The sequence below is a fragment of the Protopterus annectens genome, chromosome 1.part0, assembly GCF_019279795.1.
Source record: "Protopterus annectens isolate FY-2018-M chromosome 1.part0, PAN1.0, whole genome shotgun sequence".
Classification (NCBI taxonomy): Eukaryota; Metazoa; Chordata; order Ceratodontiformes; family Protopteridae; genus Protopterus; species Protopterus annectens.
This window is the reverse complement of record NC_056725.1, coordinates 1,667,706,169-1,667,728,554: the sequence shown is the minus strand read 5'-3', so window position 1 is coordinate 1,667,728,554 and position 22,386 is coordinate 1,667,706,169.

The window sequence follows — 22,386 nt, the reverse complement described above, 5'->3', positions numbered from 1 at the left end:
ACATCCTGGTCTGTACAATCTGGAGCTGTCAATAATACCCCTGTGTAGGCTGGACATATGGCAGAACTGTGCACACACACACACACACACACACACACACACACACACACACACACACACAGCAGAAACATCTGTAGGGCACCGCAACACCCACATGCATAACTACCACACATGTCCAATCAGATCACCGGCCTTAACCCACACACATGATGTCATCCACTGGTGCAGCCTATGCCCCTGGCAAACATTATCACCCTGTGCATATGATGATGCCTGTGCCGCATGCCTGTCATCCACACCATCGGTGCAGGGACATGCTCATATGGTCTGATGCACAGGGTGAAGAGAATAATGAGTAGTGTATATTACATTTGTTGTGTACTGTTGACACTCACCAGACATACCATGTCGTACAGGTTTAGAATGCATTGTTATATGTTCACAGTATGTGTCTTGGTAACAACAGTAACAGCATGTTGGTAATGATGCCCTGCTTCCCTCCTTAAGGTCTAATTGCATGTATCATTACATTACAGTGTTTGCAGCTAGAGTGCATTGTTGTATGTTCACAGTCTGTGTCTTGGTAACAACAGTAACAGCATGTTGGTAATGATGCCCTGCTTCCCTCCTTAAGGTCTACTTGCATGGGCCAATAAGTAGCAGTGTTTGCAGTTTCCCATGTGTAAATGTGGAGTACTCACAGGCATGTATGGCAATACCAGCATGCTATACGTAGCCCCAACTTCACTGTTAGAAAGGCTACCATTCCACAGATGTCCACACATCTACTGATCCAGAAGCATGTGAGCTGTTCAATAGGCTACAGTGGCTAGAGATGTGACATCCATACTGGGTCACATCACAGGTATGGTGACATGGCATAGGGGTTTACACAGCGGTCTGGCTGATGTCAACATTAGAGGCCAGTTGATAGCATGAGGCCTCACTGTGTAGCAGTAATACACTGTCACATTACAGGATGAGAACACGCACAGACATACACAGAAACACACAGTAACATGACCACACTCACTGGGTCAACAACACTATAACGCACACTTGATAGTGTTGAGGTGAGGACCCCTGCCTATGTGGTAATCACCTTCACCTTACTGTGCACCCACATAACGCAACACAGAGAATGAACATGTACAGGTAGCCAGTAAGGCTGAGACCAATTTATCAACAGGGTAGTAGACTGCATCACCATGAGGGATTAGGGATCCTGTCTGTTCTGTATGGTAGCATACACCCTCACTCCATGCACCAGACAGCCATACATACATACACACACATACACTGTGGAGTCCACAAATGTCATTCACATACAGATAGCTGACATATTTGTGATACGCACGCCATCCCTGCCTATGTCTTGCTTTCTACACTGCAGTATGTACAGATCTCTACAACAGTGTACAGGGGTGTGTAACAATTGGGATGTATTCCCCACCATACGTGGCATAAATGGTCACACAAGCAAACACACATGGCAGTACTGTGAATCATACACCTGCTATATGATGATACGTCTGCCAGACATGCAGCTGTATTGGCCGCATTATGTGTACCAACACTACCTTTGGCAATTGATCTGCTATATGCACACGGGAGGACGTAAGTGTTACAGGTGTCAAGTGATGTACAGTCAGTAACACCCTGACCGCTGTATAGGTTATATGTCTTCACTTTCAGGTAACAGTAACATAGCGTACTGTTTGCACATGTAATGGTAGGATGGCTTGTGACACACCTGTGAGCTGTCCTCAGCAAACATCCATCTGCAAAGGTGGACCACCACTTTATGTACACACATCCATCCATACCTGATGTACATCCTACCGTACTGTCAGTATTTCACCATATACAGGTGTCAATGATGGGGCTGCATTGCAACTGCATGTTGTAGTTAGACACAGATGAACGACATACATCAGCTACTGCACATGCATGGTAGCTGCATGCACACCACTACATGTACATGTGTGTGGGTCCTTCATACCTGTCATGTAGCCATGTTTGTATGCATTGCAATTGGTGGACATGTGTGATGACATACATGACACATGGACTGTTGTATGATATGTTGGTTGTCATGGGTAACTGTTACAGAGGGAATGTTACCTCAGTCAACATTGCTATCTTATGTACTGTTAGCATTCAACAGCCATGGACCTACCTTCCATGTGCATGTGTGTGATTGCTGTAGCCACTTGTCTGCACAGAGGACAGCAAAAGCTTTGCTATGTACATATGCATTGTGTGTGTGTGGGCCATGTACATATCCACTGCAATTACATGTATGTCATATCCAAACATGAGTGTTTTCTGGTGTACAGTGACAGTCATCTGTTAAAGTTGTGTAAGACCCAGGGCTCCTGTTATGTGTACAGCTGACCTGGTTATGAACTGTGGTATTGCATTGCATACCACATGATGGAACCCTGTCAGTACATGTGTAGTCTGCACAGTTGCTGTAGACCCATGTACAGTCCACTGGTCATGAATAACATGGTGGTGTGGTAATGTATGGATGTGTGTTGCTGGTCCAAAGACATGGTGATGTCCGAGGGCTACATAGTAGACTGCGGCATGTACTACTGTGATCTGCACCTGAGACATCTGTGATGGCTCTTGAGTGTGTACTGATCAGTACATGTGAGTGGCCTTCATGTACGTGGAGACAGTGACACCTGGAGCGGTCCGTCACGGTCTTATGGGCCACGTCTGTATCTGAGGTATACGGTGGTAGTGCTATTGTGCACAACTGTGCCATATGCCAGGTGTTCCTCACTGCAGAGATGTCCGTATTCCCCATTGTTGGATCTGTGTTCTCAGCTGTGATCACAAATCCTACACAGCTAGCACTGACGTCCAGTGTCAGATGTGTGTAGTGCAGCGTTCGTGCTAACAATGTTCACTATCGACACACTGTGCCCTTCCGTGTTTAGAATCCATGTGCATACAAGACAGCCCTTTGCTACTACTAAGTGTGTGAGCATGCCCAGTATGCTGTTGTGTAGATGGACACACAGTACATTCCAAGCTGTGCCCTTCCATGTTTAGAATCCGTGTGCATACAAGACAGCCCTTCACTACTACTACTAAGTGTGTGAGCATGTCCAGTACGCCGTTGTGTAGATGGACACACAGTACATTCCAAACGGACGTTTGCTACAAAGTGTGTCAGCATGTCCATAGTTCATAGGTTCATAGGTTCATACTAGGCTATCTGCCCTAGGGCATTTATAAGCCTAGCCAGAGTGTGTATGGCTTTCGCCACCCATTTTAAATTAATTTTGCTATGCCCTTTTTCGAGGTTAGTATACTGTGCCTCTGTCTAACAGTGACACAAAAGTGATACCTGGGGTAAACCTATGATCTCCCATCCACTCATCAAGATTCCTCTTGAAGAGAGTCAATGAGGGACTCTGCCTAACCTGGACTGGGATTTTATTCCAGAGTGAAGGGAGCCTCTGGGTTATGAATCTGTCCCTCCAGCATGTCCTATTTATTTCAGTGCTGAGGTTCAAGTCCCTTGAGCGCATAGCTCGATGGGATTTGGATTTTCTGAGGTGCAGTATGTCCATTAATTCCGGGTTGGACATGGCTTTATACGTCAGGCACAGATCGCCTCTGAGCAGGCGGTATGCCACTGAGTAGAGCTGGAGTTTCTTTAACCGGCAGCATACGGCATCTGTTTGAGCCCTTGATCCTCTTGGTGAGGTACTTTTGGGGTCTTTCCAGTTGCTGCAGGTGTCTGGTAAGGTACATCCCAAAAGGGGCATTGTACTCAATTATGGGCCTGATGAGGGATGAGTAAAGAGGCACAATGACCTCCCCTGATCTAGATGTGAATCCCTTCATGATTAGGTGGGCTATATAAAATGTTTTTCTAACCACTTTGGCCACGTGGTTGTCAAATGAGAGATTGCTATCAACTTCTGTCCCCAGGTCCCTAATTACTTCTTCTGTACTTAATGGATTACCACCTATGTGGTAATTTGTGGGCACTGTTTTTGCCAAAGGGATGACTATACACTTTTTGGCGTTTAGCTTGAGGCCATGGCTCTGGCACCAGTTGTCTGTTTCTATGAGGCCCTTTTGGAGGATGCTTGTGTCGGATGGAGAGTCTATTATGGTGCCCAGTTTGCAGTCATCTGCGAACTTGGACAGCCACAGTCCTTCCATGTTAGCCTGTACCTCCGAGAAATATATACCAAATAAGAGAGGTCCCAGGACTGAGCCTTGTGGGACGCCACTTGTAACTGGTTTGGAGTCTGACATGGCTCCAGCTATTCTAACCATGTGGGTTCTGTCCTTGAGCCAGTTTGCAACCCATCTAGTGACATAGGGGTTTATATTTAAGCTGGTGAGCTTATCTATAATGCTCGAGTGGGGTATTGTATCGACGGCTTTTGCGAGGTCCATGTAGGCTGTGTGGACCACCTTCCCCTTGTCAATGGCCTTGGTGACTGTTTCAAAGAAATCGACCAGGTTTAAGAGGCAGGATCTGCCCTTAACAAAGCCAAACTGGGTAGGATCCAGTGTCTGTAGGTCCCCAATATCTTTATTTATAAGGTCCATGATGATCCTTTCCGTAGCTTTGCAGACCAAGCTAGTGAGACTTATGGGGTGATAGTTTCCAGGATCCGTTGAGGCACCACCTTTGTGGAGAGGGACCACTGTTGCTGTACAAAACTCTTTGGGTACATATCCTGTAGTAAGGCTGAAATTGAACAGTAGTTTTAGGTTTGGGTTTAGCTCTTCTTGGAGTTCATGTAGGGCGAGCCGGGACACCGTCTGGTCCCATTGATGCTGTGTTTCTTGCTTTGGAGAGGGCAGCTCTTACCTGAGCATCTGAGATGTCAGGGGGGCAGCACTCTGCTGGGATAGATATTAGCTCTTTTGGTGGGGAGGGGGGGAGAAGTTTGCGCTGAACCTGTCAGCTAGGATGTTGGCAATGTCTGTGGGTTTGGTGTATTTTTTGTCATTTTGGACTAATTCTGAGCATATCTGGGAATTCCCACCCAGGTTTCTAACATAACTAAAGAAAGCCTTGTGATTATCCTTAGTGTTCACTGCTCTGGCACTATTAAGGCTGTCCTTGTTAGATCCTCCTCAAATTCCTACTTCACCTTGTATATAAACCATCAATGTATACCATCAACGAGACAAGGAAAATTTCTGCAGTTTAATGTTAAAATCCAAAGACAAAATCCATAGACCAAAAACACATAGATTAAGTGCTTTCGTCTCCTTTATGGAGACTTCATCAGAATCTGTTTTAACATTGTTCATTTGCGTTTTTATACCTTCCAATGATATATCAAATTGATTAATTAATCAATATATCAATTAACCACATTTAAAGAAACATTTGTTTTCTTAGTGTAGTGTCACTGAATATTGTTGGGATAACCCATATTACAGTTCATCGTTCAGTGTTGCTAATAAATAAATACTTTTATAATGTTTTCATAAAAATGTATATAAACAGAGGCTCAAGAACAATTCCCTAAAACCTTATATTGTAAGTTAAAAATATAATATAAAACATAGTATTTGGTAAATATAAATAATTTTAAATTTTCCTCGTCTCGTTAATGGTATACATTGATGGTGTATATACAAGGTGAAGTAGGAATTTGAAGAGGATCTAACAAGGACAGCCTTATTAGTGCCGGAGCAGTGATTTCTGGTGTTTTGTGCTACTTTTGGTTACTAGTTGCTTTGTTTTTTTTTATTATCCTTAGTGTCCTGTGCAATTTCTCTCTCGAAGCTGGCCTTAGACGATTTTATGAGTGCCCGTAGTTTTTTGCTAATACTGATCAGAGATGCCTTCCCTTTTTGGGATTTTGCTCTGTCATGTAGTAGCTTCCTCCTTCTATTGTATAGTTTGTTTATGGCTGAGGTCCACCAGACAGGACATCTGCCTTTGGAGGATTGGGTCTTGGTTTTATTTGGGATTGCATGATCTATGCATTCCTGAAGGTGTTCATAGAATGCGTTTATAAAGGATTTTGCGGTCTGGGCCATATTATCTTCAGGCCTGGGGGCTTTGAAGGATTCCACCTCGGTTTTGAGGAGTGTGAAATTTGCTTTAGAGAAGTTTTTCACTGTGGTTTTCTGGGCATGGGGTGGGGTCGGGATGTGAATATCCAGTGAGATTAGTTTATGGTCTGATCTTACCAGTGAGGGATACACTTCTGGTCTGGAGCATAGAGTCCCCATGTTGGTGATGATCAGGTCCAGTATGTTTTCCCCTCTTGTGGGAGTGGTAACAAGTTGTTCCATAGCATTTGAGTTTATAAATTCTAGGAACCTTTGGGCTAGGGTGTTGGAGCTAGAGTAATGCTCCCAGCCTATGGTTGGGTAGTTGAAGTCACCCAATATAATGGTGTTTGGAGAGACCTTCATATTTTTCAGTGTTCTCAGGAAGGCTGAGTGGGGTTCCTGGGTTTGGGAGGGTGGTCTGTAGCAGGCTATAAACTGGAAGGCAGTTTTACCCACTGTTAGTTGCACATGGATAGCCTCTGATGCTCCGTGCTGTGCCACCAACCTGGTGGTGTGGGTATCTTTGACGAATATTGATACTCCCCCTCCTTTTGTGGTTCGGTCCAGTGACACCTTGTGTCGGTTATGTGCCTCTGTGTATGGGCATGACCATTGAAATCCTGTATAACGATAGTGGTCATCCAGGCAACAGATGTCCATACCCCATGTCAGGATGGATTCCTACATTGAACACACTGGGACTGTCTTGAAGGGTGTACTGTCTGTGGCACACCTCGTATCCATGTAGTGTTGTAATAGTGTCCCGTAGATAGGCAGTTGTCTTGCTCACACCACTGCCATGTGTTTGTCTACGTCTACCTTGGGACAGTAATATGCTTTTAGATGGCTCCCTCTCCATACATTCCCTATCGGCGTCTTTGCCTTTGCTGATGATGTCATCCACCTAGAAGTATGCTTCTGGGAGTGCTGTGTTCCAGTAATCTTGGTAGCATGTTCTGTAACTGCATAATGCTGTAGTGTGATAAGGTAGTTAAGTGCATATTCGACTCCCGGCCCTCCCATGTTTGTGTGTGTGTGTATTTCCAGCTGCTGGGGACAGAGTAATGCTTTTAGATGGCTCCCTCTCCATACATTCCCTATCGGCGTTTTGCCTTTGCTGATGATGCCATCCACCTAGAAGTATGCCTCTGGTAGTGCTGTTTTCTAGTAATCCCGGTAGTGCGTTCTGTAACTGCGTAATGCTGTAGTGTAATAAGGTAGTTAGGTGTATATTCGAATCTCGGCCCTGCTAAGTGTGTGTGTGTGTGTGTGTGTGTTTCCAGCTGCCTGGGGACAGAGTAATGCTTTTAGATGGCTCCCTCTCCATGCATTCCCTATTGGCGTCTTTGCCTTTGCTGATGATGTCATCCACCTAGAAGTATGCCTCTGGGAGTGCTGTGTTCCACTAATCTCAATAGCGCGTTCTGTAACTGTGTAATGCTGTAGTGTGATAAGGTAGTTAGGTGTATGTTCAACTCCCGGCCCTGCTGTGTGTGTGTGTTTCCAGCTGCCTGCAGACAGAGTCATGCTTTTAGATGGCTCCCTCTCCATACATTCCCTATCGGCGTCTTTGCCTTTGCTGATGATGTCATCCACCTAGAAGTATGCCTCTGGGAGTGCGGTGATGCTAAAACTCAGTAGTGCATTCTGTTACTGCGTAATGCTGTAGTGTGGTAGACTAGACAGGTAGGTGCTTGATTCCACAGCATGGCAGGTGTGTGTGTTTGGCAGTTATACCCTATGTGATATCTGTGTGTGGCTAGCTGCGGGATGTGTTCAGTGTGTTTTATTGCTGACTTATATAGTGTCCACAGCCCGCATATTCTGGCAAGACACTGGGTTGTCAACACATACATTCGCCAACAGGTCTAGTGAGTAAATGTCAGCAGCCTTACACTTAACTTTAATACAGTCTGACCCGTGTGATGCAACAGAACACACATGCCTTGATAGTAACAACACTACATGATGTAGGTGGCACATGTAGTTTCCTTTTCATGCCTGTCTAATGCTTTGCTGTCATGTGGACCGCTGTTGTGATATAAATGCAATATCTACATATGTGTGCACATGTATATGTGTGTATGTATATGTATGTATATATGTATACAAATAATATATATGATATATGTGGATATGGAGAGATAGACATAGATATAAACATATATGTCTGGGGACATCAGCACTATTGAATGTATGTGCCGGATGATCTGTACTTGATAACCTGGGATGTATGTATATCTGCCATGGCATAGTGGTAATGCACATCGTCTGTTGTGTGCAGGGTCCTGGGTTGTAGTCGTGCAGACACCGGTTATTTTGTTGCTGGGAAGACCATGGGACATCGAATATGGTGATAGTAAGGCACCTGTTACCAGTTGTGTATGGATCTGAGCGACACTAAGCAGTGGTTATTAATGTGGAGGTTCGGTATGGGTCATATAACTATTCATTAGAAGACTATACTATGCAGATGAGATTGACAATAGTGTATCCCATTTATCCCCAGGGTGTGATGCAGATACCTGGAGTGTATGTGTGTAGTTAGCCGGATGCAGGGCTCGAATATAGTTGACAGCATGGGGGGGGGGTCAGGCATACTGTACGTACATTGCAGAACTGTGCCTCGGGAGTGCCCCTGCCTTAGCACGCCTAAGCTAGGGGTGTGTCTATACTTGTCTGGTGACATTGGGAGGAACAACAGCAGTGGTGGGGTTGTCAGGGTGTACTGGCTGCACAAACAGGTGATGATCAGCACAATCAGCAGATGACATGGCCAGCCCGCACCTGAACAGTACAGTAATGTGAGCAAGCATCATACACACAGGTTTCTTCCGCACTCTACACCACCGGTGTATACCTGCGGGGACATTTCATGACACAATCCAACCAAATGAGTGGGGCTGCAGCAGGCAACATAGACCATCATGTGCAGGAGGCTGAGGGCAGTAAGTATGTGTATGCTGCCGAACATCCCTTACTGGGGTGACATATGACTTTATAGACCCAGGGTGACTTACCAGGGGCTACATGAGCTGGGGATGGTGGAGCACTGTGGGGTGGACAGAGACCTCCTACAGCGGCTTCTTGACCTGTGCCTGCCACACCTGACACATCAAACAGGCCGAGTGAAACCCATCACAGTGGATACCTTGGTATGTGTTGGCCTGTGTATACTAGCCACAGGTACCTCACACAGCACAACTGGGAATATCATGGGGATCTCACAGGCATCTGCATCCAGAGTATTGCGCCAGTTCACAAACGCCATGTCAACACATGCTAGTGAGCATGTACATGTCCTCAACACACATGATTAGTAGACCAGCAATATGCATCTCTTCAACCACATGGATGACTACCCCAGGGGTACTGGGTGCTATAGCCTGCACACACATACACATCACAGCACCACCCGGTGAGTGGGGTAGGGCCTGCAGTCACTGCAGGGGCATACCCTCCAACAGCTAGGCCATATGCGATGGCCAGGGCATTACATTGAATGTGTGTGCTGTCTGCCCTGGAAGCTATGATGATTCCAATATATGGCTTCTAACACAGCTGTACCACACCTTTGCCAATATGGACATCCCCTACAGTGTCCTACTGGGGGATGCTGGGTAACCACTGGTGTCGTGGCTGATGACACCCAGCAGCAATGCACACCCACCTGAACACTCACACCATAATGAGGCGGATGTACAGGCAGGACATGTAATTGAGCATGTGTTTGGGATGCTCAGTTCACGGTTCTGGTATCAGGACACATCCGGTGGAGCCCTGCAGTATTCACTAGCTACATGCACACAATTTGTTATGGTATTTGCTGTGCTACACATTCTGATCCTGCAGTAACGATTGCTGCAGGAACAGCATGGGGTAGGGCCACATGGCCCAACACCACTGCCAAGGCCTGTAGAGGCACAGTGTGACTTGGCGAAGGAACTACCTGAGCAGGGCCCAGTCGGCGAAAGGCTGTGCACAGTATGACCTGCCCTTGGCAAAGAGGCAACACAAGGCATATAGACTGACACAGTAGGTACCCATGGATGTCCCCTCTCTGACCCGCACACAGTACAATGGATGCCAAACATGACACTACCTGTGCTTGGCCATGTATAGGAGGTGCACTGTGTGCATCTGACATAGGCAGCCCTCCAGCACCATTCTCATGTCCAGAACACCCCCAGGGTATGTCTATCGACCTAAAATTGGCAGTTGTATTAGAATGTGTATTTATCCATTGCTATGGTATGTATGTGAGCATACAAGAGACTTTGGTGGCCAACTGTTAGGGCAGCAGACAGTACACATCCATAGTGGCACCATGACATCTGTAGCACATACGGGGGTCACAATGGTAGCCAGTAGTACACAGGGTGTCCTAACCCACTGCAGATTATGGGATGAACATCATGTGTGTCCATACAGCCCACACACGTTCCATGCAGCTGGACAGGTGTGGACCACTACAGACAAATGATATACAATGGCCTATGGATATGCCCAATGAATGACCCCAACCCCCAAAGACACACACAGACTACAGCAGGCCAGGCGGTTTGATGTAAGTTGTGAAAGCTAGGACGTCCAACACCACTGTGCTGGTATTTCACGCTGGGATCTGATGTACACTGGTATCCCTCCAACCGGCAATTTAGGTAGGTCCACACACTGACATGGATTACCTGGCATACCAGTACAGCAGCGGCAGATATGTACAACTGTCAGCTGTGCCCCCTGTCCAACCTACACATGTGAAAGTCATGTGCGCCACCCACGGTGCTGTGTAGGACTGTGGATGCGGTTGGATCTCCCCCCACGCTATGCAGACATGTAGCAACTGTCAATGCCACATGACCATTAGCTACCCTGCAGACACAGCATGACACCTGTCTGTGTAGAACAGAGGGGTTGGCAACACAGTACTGACTATCTGGACATGTGACACATGCGATACAGTTGTCCATACTTGGCATGCTCACACACATGACAGTATGATGGTAATGTTGGTCGACAACATGCGTAACAGTCATACTGGGCATGCTCACACACTGACACACAGGAAGGCCAGGCATGCATACACCAGTGGTCCAGACACATCTGCCAGTACATTACTATACTGTTGGATGACTGCGCTGCATGGTGTGTGTGTGTGGTCTATTGTCTGTACATATGCCACGGTCTATTGTTAATTCACATGAGCTATGTGCTGTGCACAGGGTACTGCTACCAACACGTGAATAGGGCGGTTCTTTGTTTGCGGACAGACCAACGCCTTTGGATACGGACTGGGTAAGGCACATTCCAGCAGGTGGGAGCAGTTGTGCATGGGTCTGCACAGTGTTAAGCACTGCTGATCTCTTGTTACAGCACCTATCACCAGTTTAGACTCCACATTTCTTTGACAGTGCACTACTGGCATACTGGTAGACAAACGCACTTTCAGCCGCTCGCTCACCAACATTTCTGCTTACATTTGTCACTCACGCTGGGTGTGTGCAATCCCTTGTGATGCATATTTCATCAGACTACATGACTACAGTATCGGGTATGTCTAACCATTTGGCGACGGCAGATGTTTGGCTGTACGAACTCGGCGGCCTGTCCAGTGACGTAATCATATTATATGCAGTTTCCTCATATGATTTGCTCCCATCTGCCTGATACATGGGAACAAATACTCTGCAATGTTGACATGTGAATATGATTTTGTTAACGCAGCTGTCTGGCGAGCCATGCTACGCATACCTACTGTACGTTTTCCACCTTTCAGATTGCACGAAGGGAGACTGTAGGAATGACACCTTTCCCACTTTGCATGGGACAGTCCCTCATTAGGCATATGTCATGTGATGATACTCTAGCCATTGCAACTGTCCTGATTAGGGGACATTCTCATATTCTACGTGTCTGTAGTGGTTGCTTGTTACAGGTCTTGTATACCTGACACATCGATATGCTATATGTAGTAACATAAGCAACTTTACAGCTGCTAGACTACGCTTTGATTTGTGCAGATGTGTATATTGCTGTACTATGCATGGCCGTAGGTATGTTCTGCCCTTGTACGTCTGACATTTCTACAGAGCAGGTCCCACTTTGGCCATTCAGACTGGTGGCGGCCCTATAGATTCTATATGTAGATGTATATTGCTGTACTATGCATGGCTGTAGGTATGTTCTGCACTGGTACGTCTGACATTTCTACAGAGCAGGTCCCACTTTGGCCATTCAGACTGGTGGCAGCCCTATAGATCCTATATGTAGAGCTATCACATGTGTCAAGGCAACACATACCCATAGCCAGTTGTGAAATGACTACTTCCACGGTTTGCATACGTTAAGATTATTCTTGTAGAATTATAATTGCTAATACTGTTTCCTATTACATGTAGCTGTTTCTGATACAGCAAATTAATTTCTGACACCACTACACACAATATATCGCCTCCTTTCCCAAACTCACAGGCCATGTGCCATAACATTTATTTTGCAGGACACAACTGCCCAGACGGGTGTGTCACTCACAGGCGTATGGGTGTGGAACCATCTATTATGCTATCATCTACCTGAGGTGGTCATCAAATTATGCACTTTCCATCACTAGCAGACCTCACATACCAATGGGGGAGAATGAACACTGTATCAGGAACACTGCATAACACCCTGTGGGACACATTTAGATGATTGGTTCTATTAACCAGACACATTGACAGTCACAGAGCATATGTATTCATTCACGTTTGTTGAGGTACATGCCGCTTATGACTCGTACATGTCATCTGTCATAACCTGTATTCCTCCACCTGTCCACCTAATATCACTAGTTCTGGAAGTGTTTATTTGGACTTTGTTACATTCTGATTCATAACTATGGACGTCCATGCTAATCGGGTACATGGCACTGATTTGGTCTCTATGTATTCCCCCCGATAGTTTACAGTATATCCGGTAGATGTGCTCTTCAGGTTTGGGACATGTAGGCGTCTGCTATGCCCACATAGGAATATTAATGACTTTCACTGGGCAGGCCTACTACATTTCTGCCAACCAGCACCTGCACACTTAAGCCCATTATTGCATACCCATGGTCCACCTACCTGGCACCCCTCTACAGCATTCATGACATATACTTACTGTGAGCGCAGCTGGGGTATGAGCACACCCCTACACATTGCCCACTCTCCCCGTCTTGGGACATGTCATACGTTTTGTCAACCCATGTATTATCACACTTGCACAACCTACTGTTCCATGTACACCTACATCCTTCTTGCATCGATGACACCAGGTTGACACATACACTGAATTTTTGGGGTCCCGCAAGGGACACCGTTATCCATGTTTAAAGTGTAGACCTTGCAGATCTCTCCCACTGCCACTTTCCTGCCGGTGTTTTGGACAGCAGCAGTGTAGTAATCTTTATTGCCTGTCTGTATGTCAGACAGGCCTAGTTGGGCGGTGTGGGGGGTACAACGTTTATTTATTGGACCTCCCACTCACATATTCCCGGGCTGTATATATGTTATCCCTAATTTCTGTAAAGTAACCTAGTTATGTACATGTTTATATCTACAATGACATATTTGTTTTGTGTGTATATGTATATATCAATACCTGTTGTTTGTGTGTATATATCTATCTATATATATCTGTAGTATATCTTTGTGTGTATATATACATACATATATATATATATATATATATATATATATATATATATATATATATATATATCTGTATAAATGTATATGTGTATATAAATATATATATATATATATATATATATATATATATATATATATATATATATATATATATATATATATATATATATATATATATATGTTTTTATCTATATATACATCTGTGTGTCCGTTAACCTATAAATTTCCCGGACATAGACACTTACACATGCGTATTGGGTTTTATCTCTGCTTCAACAGCATACTATTGCCTTAGTCATTATGACACCAACACTTCACTCCGGTGAACTTGTGATCAGTATACTGCACGTTATACAGTGGACAGATGTCGCACAGTTTTCATGTCTGGGGTGCCACTGATAAGTGTGATGTAATAGTGTCATTCGACTTATTACTTGTATGCACAGCCTGTTATTCCTGCTACTGTGTTTGTTTCTGTGCACATTCATATTATTAATGTTAATAGAATGACTGTTTGTGTTACTGAGATTGTACATCAACAGATTGATGTCTGCATGTAGTTGTGTCTTTCTGCTTTTCACGGTTTGGGGTTGTCACAGCAGAACTCTGTTCCACTCATGGATGGCATTTAGGTTTTACGTGCCGGGCTGCCAGCCCTGACGCACAATGTCCGACAACAATATGCACATTCACGCATGTCTCCACGCAGACAACGCTCTATCTGGGAATCGCACCTACGTACTAGCTGACCTCCACGGGCCACTCCATTGCAACTGGTGCAACATACCCTAGCACTCCTGTGTCCATAATTGCATATCCATAGTTTCTCCAGCACACCCGTGTTGAGTTTCCACGCATACCAGCCATTATATACCTGTTATCGCAGCCATGGCACACCTTTACACATTGCCTTCTCCAGAGCGTTGGGGTCCTACACACATTTTGTACTGCCTCATGTATTTACAGGCTCACTATCCATTCATATTTGCACATACGTGCCTCTCCTGGTGTTATGGATTACGAGCGATTTGCAGGTTACAAGTGTAGGTGGTCACAACATGTACTACATTCTGTCTGTTTAAAATGTTGACGTAGCACTTCAACAATGTTACGGCCACTGGTTCCACTACATAATGCAGGGGGGGAGGGTTTCCACGTGTTTCCCTTCCCATTTGATTATTTCATTCGTTTATAGATACAATGAATATTATTCTGGACATCAGTTATAAATTCACTACGGATATGCAATAGTCCTGTCAACAGATGTGACGGTTGGTGTACTTATGTGTACGGACCTCTGTGATACTCGGGGACTCATTTCTACAGGGACAAGGCTTTGACAACTCAGTGACAATCACGGACATTTCTACCATATTAGTACTATTAACTTGGAACGTGTTGACAGATTTGTAATACTACTAATTTTCTGCAGTTAAATGCATCTATTACTCTTCGTTGTTGTAAGTAGTCATTCTCATTCAACACCTTTCCTCCAAAGGTCACTGGCTTTGTGAGAGGTTAAGAGGCTGGCCAGTTATTGTGTGAATGCTCTGACCATTGGTAGGGTTGACATTGTCATATGTACAGGTTGGGATATATTCTGGGGATTAGGGTTGCCACCTTTTCAAATGGCCAAAGTGGGACATTTTTGGAACACACATCAGATTTTACAGGCCGACACATACCCATGGTCAGTACAAAGGATAGAACTTTACTTTTTTGCCTAAATAAAAGCTTATTCTTGTAGCGGTTTAGTTGCTTATTCTGTTTCTTGTAACATTTAGGTATTTTAGATACAGAAATAATTATTTTATGCAACTATTACATAACATATGGGACATAATTATGTCCTACAATCTCAGGACATTTGCCATTTTTAATATTTTTTTGTCAGGACACACTTGTCCAAAGAGGGGCTGTCCCTCGCAAAGTGAGACAGGTGGTAACCCTACTGGGGACACCAGATTGTTTAGGCCAATACATAGCCATGGTCAGTGCAGGTTTAGAACATTCATTAGTTTCCTAGCTGTGAGCCTATACCTTTAGCACTTTAGTTGTTTGCCTGTTTCTTGTATGAATTACGTTTATTCTATCCTGACGTGACCGCTTTAGGCAACTGTTACATGCAGTATGGTACATAGTTATTTCCTACAATCACAGGACATTTGGGATTGTATCATTGTTAGTCAGGTCACACCTACCCACACAGTAATTGTCCCTCACACAGTGGATCAGGGGGTATCCTGTTTACGTCAGTGCCTTCATCACCCTTATTCCATGTGCTACTATGCAAATGTGTGCAATATATTCTCTCACTTATTCATGTCGGGACACGTGTGTCACAGGCAGGTGTTTGATCCCGGGTAGTAGGTTCTGCATGACCATCTAGGGCTGGACAGTCTCGTGCACCACTACTGCACATTCCAACTTGTGTCCAGATGTCTATAGGACTGGACATCATGCCTTGATACCCATTCTAATATTTACACAGGTTACTTATCCCGTGAGGGATATCCAAAATTTAACAAGACCGATAATAACAAGACCGATACCGACCATTCTTCTGGTATTACGAAAATGTGCTGGGGGTTTTACATGCAAGGGATACATAGTTTGCAATCCTGAAACTGCCTAGGGTGGCACTACCTACTACATATGCGTAGATGTGGCTGCGCCAAACTAGTAGGCCAAATATGGCTGGATTTGGTGGACGTTCAGGTATGGGGGCAGGTTGTGTGCTGTGGAGGGGATGCTGGGTAGTCCATTATGCATCCAGGTGTGTTGCATTTAAAATGGCCAGTTCCATCAGGACCAATCTGTGGGTATGTGCCGGTGACATTTCTGTACATTTGTATCGCACATTTTAATATTCATATGTTTGTGGGATTGTGTTCTACAGTATGGCCTGTCTGGTTGTATTGCAAATGTGTATACATGTTGTTTGTGTTTCTTTCTGCTTCACCCGCTGCTCCCTTATACACCTCCAGTTCACCTATGCTGCATACGACACAGTCTCGCCTTTGAGGATTATACCATTACCCATCCCCACACACACATATTCCTGACACTCCATCCATCACTGCTTTGGTTGATGGCCCATGACACGGTCAAGGTAACACATTGCATACCCTACATATGTCAGGTACCTGTATGGTTGTGTGGACTACCCTGCCATGTTTGACCTTCCACATGCTATACCTCACACACATAGGTACATGCCCATACTTAACTTTCATGACATGGTTGGTATACCCGGGTAATACCCATTCAACTGTGACACATCCTGACAAGTACGGCTTGGACCACAGATGTGCGGATTTTGGCCGACTGTTCTAATCATTGCTAGGATGCCACCTTTTCCTATGTCCAGGATGGATATATTCCAGGCACATATCCGATTGTACTGGACAACATGTACCCACAGTCAACGCTATGGATAATACTGTTCCTTTCAGCCTACATGGTGCCTTATTGTTGTAGCAGTTTATATGCTCCTTCTGTTTTGTTTACATGCTTATTCTATTTCCCGTCACATATGGTATGTTAAATACGGACATACCTATTGTATGTGACTATTACATGCGTTGTGGGATATAATTTGGTCATACGGTCGCTAGATATTTACATTTATTATGTCTTTTGTTATAGACACATCTGCCCAGCTGTGTACTCTCCCTCACAATATGGGTCAGCTGGTGACCCTGACCATTGAGCTGGACGTACCTATTGGTGGCGTGCTAACATGATGTGTTTCACTTCCACTTGGTATAACTATCTACACTGCGTTGGACTACGGGCACACGGTTTTCAATGTCATTTGTTCGAGGGGTAGGGACCCGTTATTCCCTACCGTGCATTTGTGTTTGCTTCTTCATTTTGTGTTCGCAGGAACTGTCTTGCATGCTTTGCATATGTTTCAGTATCCATGGACACTAACAGATGTGATTACTATTGCTTGCAAATTGTTATATGCAAGCATTTTAGGTTGCACATCTACAGCTGACATTTCTACGCCTCCGTGCGGCACTTCGACACGCCCTATGCACTCGCGCTCCTTTCCTATGCACGTGGCTGTGGTGGCAGCGTGCCTTCATTAATATGCATTTGGCGCTACTGCGCCATCTTCACGCCACACGGTCGGTGCAAGCCTAATGCCGGCCTTGCGCCGAGCTTCATGAATCCCGGGGATTGCCTGTTTAAATTACAACATGCCTTCTAAGATATTATATGTTTGGAGTAGCTGAATATGGTGACAGAAGTTTCATTAAAATCAGATACCGTGTCAGCTCCATCAAGTTTAATATGTACATGCGCAGTACATTTTGAATTTTGATGGCACTTCTAATGATTCACTTCATTGTAGAGACGGACAAGGAAATTTACTATATGTAGCATTATTTGGTATTTCCTTTTAAAATGCGTTATTATGTAATGCACTATAATAACATTATGACCAAATATGAATCACCCTTGTCTTGCCATGATGTATGAATTGCCTAATTTTTTTCTACTTTGTTGAATTTTACTTATTGTTGCTACAGTGAGACTACATTTTATACTGAATACTAAGCTTTCACCTGTATATTCTAATGCTTTCAACTCAACTCAAGGCTGTAATGGATTATTGAAAAAGTAAATCTCACAAATCCACATTGGTGGCACATAAAAATAAATAGAAATCTCATTAATTAGCAAAGCATGATAAAAGAAACTCGAAAATATCAAATGCAACAACTGCAATAAAGCAAATATATGTAAGCTCTTTTGTTACAAAGTTCTGTACAGTTGAATTAGTCTCCCACACTCAGCTTCATTGATGTATTTTAAACATAAACAATAAACATTAGTTTTTAGTAAGATATATTCTGGCACACAATATTACTGTTCAGTTTTTCTTTCAGTCATGAGGCTTCATGGTCAGCATTTCTGCACACTTTCCATCACTACCTAGAAACTGTACTGGTACTTGGTTAATAATAAGGTACCGGGCGTCATGCATTTCTTAGAAGAGATGTTGCAATGCTTTTTAGCATGTGGTTAAAAGTCAGGGTTATTATAAATGGGTTTTGGTTTTAGTGGCCAGGATATGTTGCTGAAAAAAAAAACTTGACTTGTTTGCACTGTGACTGTTACACACTGTGTCTCACTAATACACACATTTTATTTAGCCAGTGTTCCACTGAAATATCAAAATGTTTTTCTTTTGAATCTTTGAAACAGTATAAATACCGCAAGGTAAGTTTTGTAGTCTCTTTACTTGCTAATCTTACTCTACAAATGTCGGGAAGCACGATGCCAGGGCATTTCTATGGGCTAGACTTGTAAAGGCTCCAGGGCTATTAGCCTTGTAAACACCTATGAACCTATGAACTTACACTAAACAAAGTTTTTTCTTCTTTATCCTAAGCACTGTAATTTCCTTCACACATACCAAGCTCCCATACGTGTACCTTCAAGATGTGTAAGGAAGAATAGACATTGTTTTACTTCATTTTATTTTAGAACGTATTCATGTAAATCAGTGATGTGACTCTGCAGCTGGTCCCCCAGCCTTGCAGAGTGTTGTGTGAGAAAATAAATTTGCTCTTTGCTGCACACACAATGCATTAATAATAGTGAGGATTTAAGAATATCATGTAGCAGCTGTTACAGTGACAGGAGCACATACTACATATCATTACATCTGCAGGGCCAGTCATTGCTCTGATCTGAAAACAGTTGTACAGCAGGCAAAGTATGTGATAGCCAGCTTTACCTGCATTGAGCTTAGAAGTGCATCTATCAGTTTTTTTGTATTAAACAAAAATGGATGTATCTTTTACATTTCACCCACAAGAATGGACTGTCAGAGTTCTGGCTTCCACAGATAATGTATATATGCAGTGTTGCTCTTAATTATATAATAAGCATTTTTGTTTTCTATTATGGGCTCTAGCATGAAATATCATCTCTGTCAGCTCCATGGTTTCACTGAAACAGTACTGCAAAAGACATTTATTTTATTTTTATACACTTTTTCCCTCAGCTACTTTTGACTTAAGATCACCATCCCTGCACTCAGTAGCTCCATTTTCTTTGGTTGTCCATGGATAGCGGTGGCAATACTCCAGATTGACCTTCACTGAGAGGGTCTCCCTTGATGGATGAAGCCTTTAGGCTTACTAGGGCCTTGGACTGAATCTACATCAAATAGATTAATTGGCCTTCCATTAAGGAGAGGAATAATTTAAGCCAGCCTGTCACACAGTGAATACCTGAAGTACTTCTGTATAATGCATTTTATGTGCCTTCCTGAACAGAAAGCATTTTAAAGTCCAGGTGTGAAATGGGCAAGAAGAACTACAACCCTCCTTGCAAACAGATACCTGACATATAATCCCACCCTGCCCAAAAACGTAATGTAGATGACACCCCTTCAGCATCCCCCCACTTCTTTTCAATCCTAAGTGAGTGGGCAGGCACAGCCCCATCATTTCTTACTCTCCCAGTCAGCTACAATAGTGCCTTGGCTTCTAATTGATCCTAGATCTTCTGGGTGATAGCTCAAATTCCATCCATGTGCTGGGTGATAGTTCGAGGTCCATCCCTGTGCCGGGTGATATTTTGAGTTCCATCCTTGAGTGTCACAGAGCCATCAAGGACTGCACTTTTGAGTCATTGTTTTGTGAAAAATAAAAATAAGACACCAAGTGGGAATCAAGACATAGGCCATAAACTGCCTGCTGAGCAAGGCCAACAATGGTTGCTTGAGGTCCAGGGAAGGGGTGTCTTTGGAGTTCACAGTCGCAGGCAACTTATCCTTCACTTTCCACAACATGAAAATTTATAATCAAAATAGACATATACACCTTTTGTAAATGCATTCACCACCTCAGTTTAGTTTAAATATAAACAGATGATCTAATGCAAAATTATCTTCTTGGCATAAAAAATGATCTAGAGGTAGAGCAGATGAACCCAGCAGTGTTACAAATGTCACTGCCATCATAATGTGACGTAAGTCCCTCACCTCTATCTCATCTACTGCTTCACAATGCAACCATTTCAAAGGCTGTACACAATGTACATGGCACATAACCATCATACTGTCTCTGTGTAACTCCAGTAGTATGCTAATCCAGTGCACTACCAGTGAGTTTTAAAAACATTCAGTTGTATTGGGTAGAACCTAGAAGAACTTTCAGGTCTGAAACTCTAAATGTAGTTTGATGGTAGAGGAGAGTGAGATGTGTGTCAAAATGTACATAAATAAGCTGTTTATATAAAGAAAGTAGTCTGTTCAACAAATAAGTAAGCACAAATGAGGATATGGTATGTGTTGCAAAGGTAAAAATGTTTATAAAAAAGCAATTTAATAATGTTAAGTAAGATGAGCATGCTGGGGGTTGTATGCTATAGAAGTGTAGTGCAATATTTAAAAACTTTGGCTACATGGACATTTGCACAGAATGGCTATTACTATATAGTCTGGACAGCACATTGGGGCTTTACCATATAGCAAAGACACCTACTGTGTTACTAGGGAGTTAATATAAACATAATGGTGACAGCACATCACAGGGGTCATGCAATCTACATTATATATAATTTTACCTTTTGTTATGCAAGGAGGATTTATTTATTTACCTGATCAGTACATTTTAATGTGATTATCACATTCTGCAATTCCAAATGATTTTATTTATGTACCTCTTCAGTGAATATTCATTGGACGAATATCCACAGAGTTTGTGTTTTATCTAGTGTTTGTTAAATGTTGCAGGATGTGTGCCTGACATCATGTAACTGATATATTTATTTCAGTGTGATATGCATTCATTCATGTCAGTGCTTGGTGCAATGTATTTATTTTTCGTATGCATGTACACTTTTGTATCATTATCCTTAAGTGAATGAAAACCTGTACTTAAATCTAGTTATATTGGCAAGTACTTGTTGATTCTTTGCCTAAGCAAGCAAAGTATTTGTTGAAGCTGAAAATTTTTATTTGGGCAAAGCCATTACATTTATTCTATGGGAAACCTACATGATGAAATACTCCCTATGCAAGTTTTGATGGAATGTGACATCTGTGGACGATACAACAAGACATCTCTTCCTTAGTACAGTCCAAATAACAAAGCAGTCAGACACTAGCAGCACTGCCCCCTAGTTCCTCTATGGCCATTTGATAATGGAAATGCTGTGAAGAAGCAACAGTTTGATATAAAGACACACCACTACGTTCATGTGTTTACTTAGTGGCAGACCCCAGAGGATGGTGTATTAACAACACTCTCTGCAATGTATCTGAAACCACACAAGTCTGTTTAATTTCCCAGAATGACATTTGACTGCAAGCCATATCCTTATCTGTGTTACTACCATAGGAAATTACCCTTCATTAACAGCATTAACTGCACTGAAGAGTGTAAAACAGTGTTTGCCCTAAACTGCATATCCTTACAGTGGGGCAGAGCTTGCTTGCACATGGTAAGGCGTATTTCAAATGGCATGTTGACCAGCTTGATTTAACATTAACATTTTTAACAAATGTCTCTGTCTGTACAACTTCCTTCTGAAGTTTGGATTACTTGAGCTACTCAGACACCTGATACTTTTCCTGATTACTTTGGAGGTACCTGAGTCTATTAATGTATGCCAATTTAATGGATAAAAT